Consider the following 8,142-nt stretch of genomic DNA (forward strand, 5'->3'; position numbering starts at 1 on the left):
ATGTTATGTGAAAGAAAATGAAGGAATTTTGAAGAATTTTATTGCTTGATATTTGCGTTCGATTTCTCCTACATTATAGTTCTATATTAGGTATAAAGTTGCAGATTAACCAGAGGAAGCATCGAGGCTTTCCAAGATAGCGTATGGGAACAGGGCGTGTACATATCTGGCTCCATTTGCCGGTGCGTGTATAGTGCAGGTGGCTTACACCAATTTACACCATTAAAGGTGCTTTTTACAGCGAAGCTGCATACCTGGCATTGGTCGAAAAATTTCGTGGCGTAGACACAAGACGCCAGGTTAACAATTGAAGGCAAACGGCTAATCTGTTCGTGCAATCAGGCATACAGCGCGCGCGCGCACACACACACACACACACACACACACACACACACACACACACACACACACACACACACACACACACACACACACACACACACACACACACACACACACACACACACACACACGCACACACACACACACACACACACAGCTGCGCTGGATATTCACGTTCGCACGGCCAATTTTTTAAAACTTAAGACAACGACGCCAAGCGACCGAGAGCCATGCAAGACGCCCACTACCCAAACACGACCTACCGTATCTCAAACATCGGGCACTGTGCGTAAGCCGCAGCAATAGGCGGCGGTGCCGAAAAGTTGAGCGATACCAACGTTGCCTCGAAGCTAAGCTGGCTTTCGATGCAGAACTGTGGCTACAAAAAAAAAAAAAAAATGTCGTAGTTTCGCCCGAAAAGCGAAGCATCAATTGCGATAGCAAATTAGTAGAGAGCTATTCGGAGTAGGGATAGTAGTTTTATCGGCTGCATAAATTTGGACACATTCGCTTACTAACTGAATTAACAAGCGGGGTGTGAGCGCGCTCAAGCAAACATGAATAGATCACACTGAATGACCGCAGACAACGACTGTCAAAACGCTGGCAGCAAGCGCAGTCGCCGCAGCAGGCGAAGGTTCGTGCGGTCTATCACTTCAACGGAAAATGAGGGGCGAGTGCACAGCGCATACAAAGGTCAGAGCCGTGGGGAGATAAGAGACGGTGCGGGCGACCACCACAGCCGGGCAAAGTACAAGCGAGTTGTTGGCAGAGGAGAAGCTGCCCCCCTCCCTCCCGCGCTGCCTTCCCGCTTTCTTGCTTTCGCGTGGGAGATTAAGTGGCCAGTTCCCCTTGCGCCCGGTTGCAAGATACGCATTTGGTGCCTCAGCACAGCGTCGCCCCCCCTTCCCTCCCTCCCATATGCCCACGGGCTTTCGCGCGAGGGTCGCGTTTGCTTTCCGCCGTGCGTTCGCTCTCCGTGATAGCGCGCGTCCCCCGCGCGCTTTCACTCGCGCATACGGCGCGCGGCGACGATTTTATCGCCCTTGGACTTTATAAGGAACCTCATGGCAACGACGACGGCGACGCCGACGGCAGAAATCCGGTTGAAGTGTCCATATAATTGCTATCGCGATAAAAGTGAGTGTGAGGAAGAGCCAGAAATTACACCATCTTCCCGTAGGGGAACCCTGAGCAGTATGCGAACCAGCTATGGGGTCGACTCAAGTTCCCGTTAGTTTTCAGATCGGCCTGTCGCCGCTGCCGTTTCGTGGCAGCGGCTCGAGCCCACTTGTCCGCGGCGCTGTCCACGGCGCTGACACTGGCGTTGACGCTGGCGCTGTCCGTGGCACTCATCGCGGCGTTGCGGGAGAATGAGAGGACGAAGTGAATGATGATGAGTGGGCGAAGCACCAGGGGGATCATTCGGGCAAAACGCCGGAAGCGTTCTCCGGAAGCCGGAAGCTGGCTTCCAGAACCGGAAGCGGAACTGAAAGTGGAAGCAGAACCGGAAGCAGAAGCCGGCTTCCGGTTCCGGCTTCCGGCAGCCGGAACTTGCGCATGCGCAGTGGGGGTGTGGAAGCCGCACGGCGGAGGGACGGAGGGAGTGAGTGAGGGAGGGAGGGAGGGAGGGAGTGACATAGCCTCGACCATAAGCTGCTTCGCATCTAAAAGAGCTATCGCTTTAGAAGTCCTTCCTCTTCTAACGACACGTCGTGTAAAAACCTGCTTCGCAACGTCTTCCGCCTGCCGGGTATAATTCGAACGACACCACGATGTGTTTCGACACGTCAGACTGGTAATCTGAAAGCAAAGTCGTTAACGGAACAAGTGCGTTAGGTTAAAACATTATTATTACGTATGTCACTTGCGCCGCTCATCCTCCTGCGAACATACCTAATCCGGAAACATAGCTCATTTCTAGACGCAAATACAGGCCAAAACCAGGGCCATAATGGGTGTGCGTATGCGACTATAAGGAATTAGGACACGTACTTATTCGCGTCATCTTTGAATAACATTTCGATGTTTCCTGATTAAGTGCGGCGGCAGTTTATGTTGCCTCATAGGCACGTAGCACATTTTGCAAGTTTGCATATGTCATTGTTGAACTTGTGTCTGGCGTTTGTATGAAATATATCGACGCAAGCTAAATTTAGTCTTCAGTGCAAACATGCACGTAGCATCTGCCCGTCTTCGTTCAAAAAAAAAAAAAAAAAAAAAGAGAACTCCCTTTTATTAGTGTCTCTATGGGGTCCGCATTCTGAGTTTTAGTACTCGTACGCGATTTTTGCAATAATGTTATGGCGTCACATTCGAGTGGTTTCCCGCGCTGCTTACCCGGTGCCTTAGTACTTGTGGCTGTGAACGTTTGCAAACACATGTTTTCTATAGAATCTTAAGGGACCGACAACCACCTAGAACGTGTCATGTTGCCTGTTACTCTGGAACACGTGGCAGCCCTCCCCGAACGGCTACTTTCTGCAGCTGCCAGCAGGCGGCGACACAAGTTTATGCGAGCGCCGTCTCGGCAGCAGCTTACATTCCCATAAATGAAGGCGACTTTGCATCTTGTTCTAAAACTAAGAGCCAAATAATTGTGCCAAGTGTGAACGACGTAGAGGCCAGAATGCGATATTTCAGCGACATTTTAGCAAGGATAGTGCAGCGGTGAGCGCAAAATCTTTTTTTTTTCGAAGATTTTAAGCCAAAAATGCGCGTCCCTATATGCTCTGGTCTGAGCAGTAAACATCAAGCTAACGTCACCTAACATTTCGCTATGTGCTGACTAAAGCCAGTGGTTTCGCGTCGGTCTCGTCTCGAGCATCACCGAGTTGCGACGCCTGCAATGCCACAGGCGGCGCTCCTCGTCCATTCAGCGTTATGAGACGCCTGGTAGCAGCCAGGTGCTGTTCCTTCGGTCCAGCAGGCGTTGCTTTGCGTTCCTTGATAAGTCTTATGTAATATGCAGATGTATTCAGAACAATAAAATAAAAATAAATACTGCACCGCAGATTATTCAGTGATGCAAACACATAATATTGAACAAGGGAAAAAAAGTTTATCCGACGCCTTCTACGTCCCCTAAGTATTTCCTCTTGTCGGCCGATTGGTGATTCTAAAAGATATTTTGCAAAAAAAAAAAAAAAAAAGAAGGAAAAAAAGCGATCGTAGGTTGCGTGAGTAACCGGTTTCTCTGCGTCACAGAAGGGTCCCCTGAAACGGTATCATGCGGAGAGCGCGTGGTAAGAATAGGCTGAGGTGTTTCCGGTTGACCTGGCCGAGAAATGACGATGCCGAGAGAGTGACGCGGGGAGTTTCCGACGTCGTAGTGAAATAGACGGCCACATGTCTGTCTCATAGAAGGTCGCGCTTATTTCTCTACGGAAAACGGAACTGAGCGGGCGCGCGGATTCAGCTAAACGCACCGAGTTGTGGCGAGAGATTTTGCGAGAGAACGTGAAGACGAGCGAGAGAGAGAAAAAGCGAAGCGTAGTGGAGAATCGAGCGGGGGGCGGAATTTTCGCGAAAGGAAAATACATAAGAAAGGGACGCAGCCCAATTGTCTTTGACACTTGGGCTGCATTCCTCGTCTTCATGGTCTGTTTGCCTATCGGAGTGCTTTCTTAGCAACCCCTCCCGGACTGCTGCTGCTGCTTCTCTCTTTCCAAATAGCTCAAACACAGAAAAAAAAACTAAAACAAATTCCGTGTTCGATGGTGGCATCGAGCCTTAGTCTTCCAGCGCAGCAGCCCGTATTTCTAAAAGTTAGGCCGCAATCCCACCTTTCTTCTGTATTGCATGGAAATACTGTCAGCTAGTGGCATAGCCAGATACATTTTTCGGGGGGAGGGGGGGGGGGCGGTGCAGGCAGTTGACCTGAGGCCGAAGATGGGAAGGGGGCCGGTTGGGCATTCGGCATTCTGGTACATGCATACATTTCTTTTTTTTTTTTTAGGTGATGGGGGCACGTACTTTTGAACGATGTATTGATGTAGTTCACGAGCTAGCTTGTGAATGATGTGTTGCATAACCATAAACAGCGCATGACACTAAAGTTGAGACCTGACCTGTGCAGTGCATAAACTTAAACACTGTATATGCTGCATATGCAATGAGAATGAAGTATGACAGGTCAGTTTTATATACTCGCGGACAACTTTCTGTGGCAATGAAGGGAAAGCTACGGAGACAAAGCGCTCACAAGCGAGAGGCTAGAGCGCTTCTGAAAAGAGTCCCGCGTTTAAATCCACGTTAGTTTAGGCTGGGGAAGAGATAACATAAACACCTTATTAGAAACAGTTAAATAAGACAGAACACACCACTGAGCGTAAAAGATTGTTTGTTTTGCGGTTTTTCCCTTCCGCGTCTGATCAAATGCTAAACCAGCGCACGTGGAAGCTACTTGGATTCAGCGTCTGTTCCGAGCAACCAAAAGCACTGTCAAACGCTGATAATTGCCCGGTCGGTAGTGCAGAAACCGGCAGTTTACTTCGCAGTGAAATGGTAAAAGTAACGCCGCCCGCCTCGGCAGCCGCCGTGTTCCGGAGTGAAGCTTCAGGAGGAACGTCTTGCTGCGCCCCCTCTCGGCAGGCAACAAGCAATGCCTCAGCCCGCGCCCCCCTCTAAGCCCACTAAAAAGCCTTCTAGTACACTGTACCGCAGCTAAACGTCGCCTCCCCTCCCTCCCTCCCATCCCCCCACGACCTTTTGCACGCCGGAAGTCGTCGCGTTTGCGTTCCGCCGTGCGTTCGCTCTCCGTGAAAGCGCGCGCTTTCACTCGCACATACAGCATACGGCTTTTATCGCGATTGGACTTTATACGGAACCTCATGGCGACGCCGACGGCAGAAATCCGCTTGGAGTGTCCATACAATTGCTATCGCAATAAAAATGTAGGGCGCTTAAGCTTTGCCTTTATGAGTGGAACGCGATAGCTCTCAAAAATCCCTGGCTGGTTATCCGGCTTCCCGACAACAGCAGCTTTCTTTTTTCTCCGACTTCGCCTCCGCATGCGGCTGCCGACGAGGTGAGCGCTAATTGAATGGTGTTGTGGCAAGGAACTGACCGCGGTGCCCCACTGCACGAGTGGTAGAAATGCTGGAAAAGGGGCTTGAGTTAATTTCCGCGTAAGAGAATTACGTTTTCCCGTATATTGAATAATTGGAACCCGATACTATCACATCTGTAGGTTGTGGTTGCGTCGTACTTTACGATTTTTCTGACATTTTACTTTGAGAAATTCAATTAGTTCACTAACGCCTCTGCGCCACGCGAGCCTGGGGATCGGGGTAGTTCGGGATGCTTTTTTGGGGCATCGGACGCCGACGCCGACGTTGGATTTTCTGCGACACGGAGCCTTTAACGCTGTCGCGTTAAAGGAAGACAGAGATCTATAAAGCAGCAAGAATATGCTTGCTAATCAATTAAGGAATGCAACATTCTGGCGACTGATTCGTTGCTGTAATCATGGAGCTGCTTTGCACAATAAACGTTCGCACTCAATATTTACCGATTTAAGCGCGGCGGGCATGAATGCGACACAATCGCACACGCGGTTCAAAGTTTATTCTGCGTGTGGACGCTAGTGTTACGAGAACCTTCCGACATGCCTATATATATATAGTTGGCTTATGATTGACTTATATATATATATATATATATATATATATATATATATATATATATATATATATATATACGGCAGCGCGAAGAGGCACAATAGTTTTAGCGGAGTAGCGGAGTTGTGTGTCGTCCTTGCTATGACAACACTTAACCAATATATATAAGGTGGATGTTCAGTGACCAGGGGCGGTATTCGAGTCCAATTAGTGGGCTGTCCATTTCGGCTTTCGCTGATTGGCTGCTGCTTTACGTGCAGGAAGGAGATGGCTGGCACCTTCCTGCACGTGAAGCAGCAGCCAATCAACGACAGCCGAAATGGACAGTCCACTAATTGGACTCTTACAGAATACCGCCCCAGAACTCTGCTTCTTGAACAGAATGTTACACTACCGAAAGTAAAAAAAAATTGATAGCAGTTGTGGCAGAGCCAGTCGAGATCTGGCATCACAGTGGGGCTATTACAAGACGAAACACAAGTTTTGTATTTCGCGGTGCAAATTCACGTTCATCAATGAAAAAAAAGTGCACACGAGGAATATAAGGACAAAAATAGAAAGTCAAGTGCACAATATGACGCCAAGTTCTAATGTGGCGCCTGCCGAGGAAGCACCCCCGGGAACACTATCACCTCTTTCGCTTCTTGATCTGGGTCCCGTGGGGCCCCTGGGCAAGCTTGCCTTCGGCGACGCTGATCTTTCGGATGCGCTTGCCCTTATTGGGCGAGATGTCGCCCTCGGATGACTTGGAGGAGGAGGATCGCTTGCTGGCTTTTTCTTCCGCGCCGGCGGTTTCCGTAGCGCCGGTCGCCGTCGAAGTTCTAGCAGCCTTGCCAGTGCCAGCAGCTTTGGCAGTGCCAGCAGCTTGGCAGTGCCAGCAGCTTTGGCAGTGCCAGCAGCCTTAGCAGGGCCAGCAGCTTTGGCAGTGCCAGCAGCCGTCGCAGAGCCAGTAGCCGTCGCAGTGCCAGCAGACGTCGCAGAGCCAGCAGACATCGCAGAACCAGCAGACGTCGCAGAGCCAGCAGACGTAGCCGAGCCAGCAGCTTTGGCAGTGCCAGCAGCCTTGGCAGTGCCAGCAGCCTTGGCAGTGCCAGCAGCCTTGGCAGTGCCAGCTGCTTTGGCAGTGCCAGCAGACGTCGCAGAATCAGCAGACGTCGCAGACCCAGCAGACGTCGCCGAGCCAGCGGCATTGGCAGTGCCAGCAGCCTTGGCAGTGCCAGCAGCCTTGACAGTGCCAGCAGCTTTGGCAGTGCCAGCAGACGTCGCAGAACCAGCAGACGTCGCAGAGCCAGCAGACGTCGCCGAGCCAGCAGACGTCGTTCCAACAGCCGCCGCTTCTGGATGGTGATGATGATGTTGGTGATGTTGTTCATGATACGCCTTATTTACTAAAAGATAAGGGGGATGGTGCGTATGCGGAGCGGTGGCCGCCGTCTCCTTGTGCCGACCGTCGGGATGATCGTCGGGCGTGAGCAAGGGAACGAGAGCCGTGCTGGGTGCGTGGGTGGTTGCGGCGGCATCCGCGTCCGGCTGATGCGCGGCCCCCTCGAAGCAGTGCCAGTAGTCGTGGAACAGGCCGGTACGGAACAAGGCCGCGGCCACCGCCGAGCCCAGCACCTGGCCGCTCAGGCTGAGCATCATGCAGAGCGTGCGGAACGGGAACTGCTGGCCGCGCTCGCTGTCGTACAGGGGCAGCCGCACGAGCGCCGACAGGCCCATCGTCTGCTCGCCGCACAGGAACCGCAGGACGAGGCCCGCCAAGAAGCCTACACGTACGTTTGAGGCCAATTGGAGAGTGTTCATCGCGGGCGGGTCGAGACGCTCCAACGCAAGCGGGATGTTATGGCTCACAACGTGCATGAATAATGACAAATTAGTACTACACACGGCTAATTATATCACGCCACAATGTGATTTGATGTGCAAGTCATGTCCGCCTTTTTTAAGTAATCCTGGTAATGTGATAGATTTGCGCCAGCTTCCATAAAGATCTTAACATACCAGAAACTGCAGGAGCTTACGAGGGATGCCGTTGTGGAGGACTACGGAATAATTTTGGCCACTTCGGGTTGCACACAAAGGATGGTATATACACGAGCTTTTTTTTTGCATTCCGCCTCCATCGGCATGCGGTCGTGTGGCCCGCGGGAATCGAACCTGTGACCTCTTGCTCAACCGC

The sequence above is a fragment of the Dermacentor silvarum genome, chromosome 2 (assembly GCF_013339745.2).
Source record: "Dermacentor silvarum isolate Dsil-2018 chromosome 2, BIME_Dsil_1.4, whole genome shotgun sequence".
Classification (NCBI taxonomy): domain Eukaryota; kingdom Metazoa; phylum Arthropoda; class Arachnida; order Ixodida; family Ixodidae; genus Dermacentor; species Dermacentor silvarum.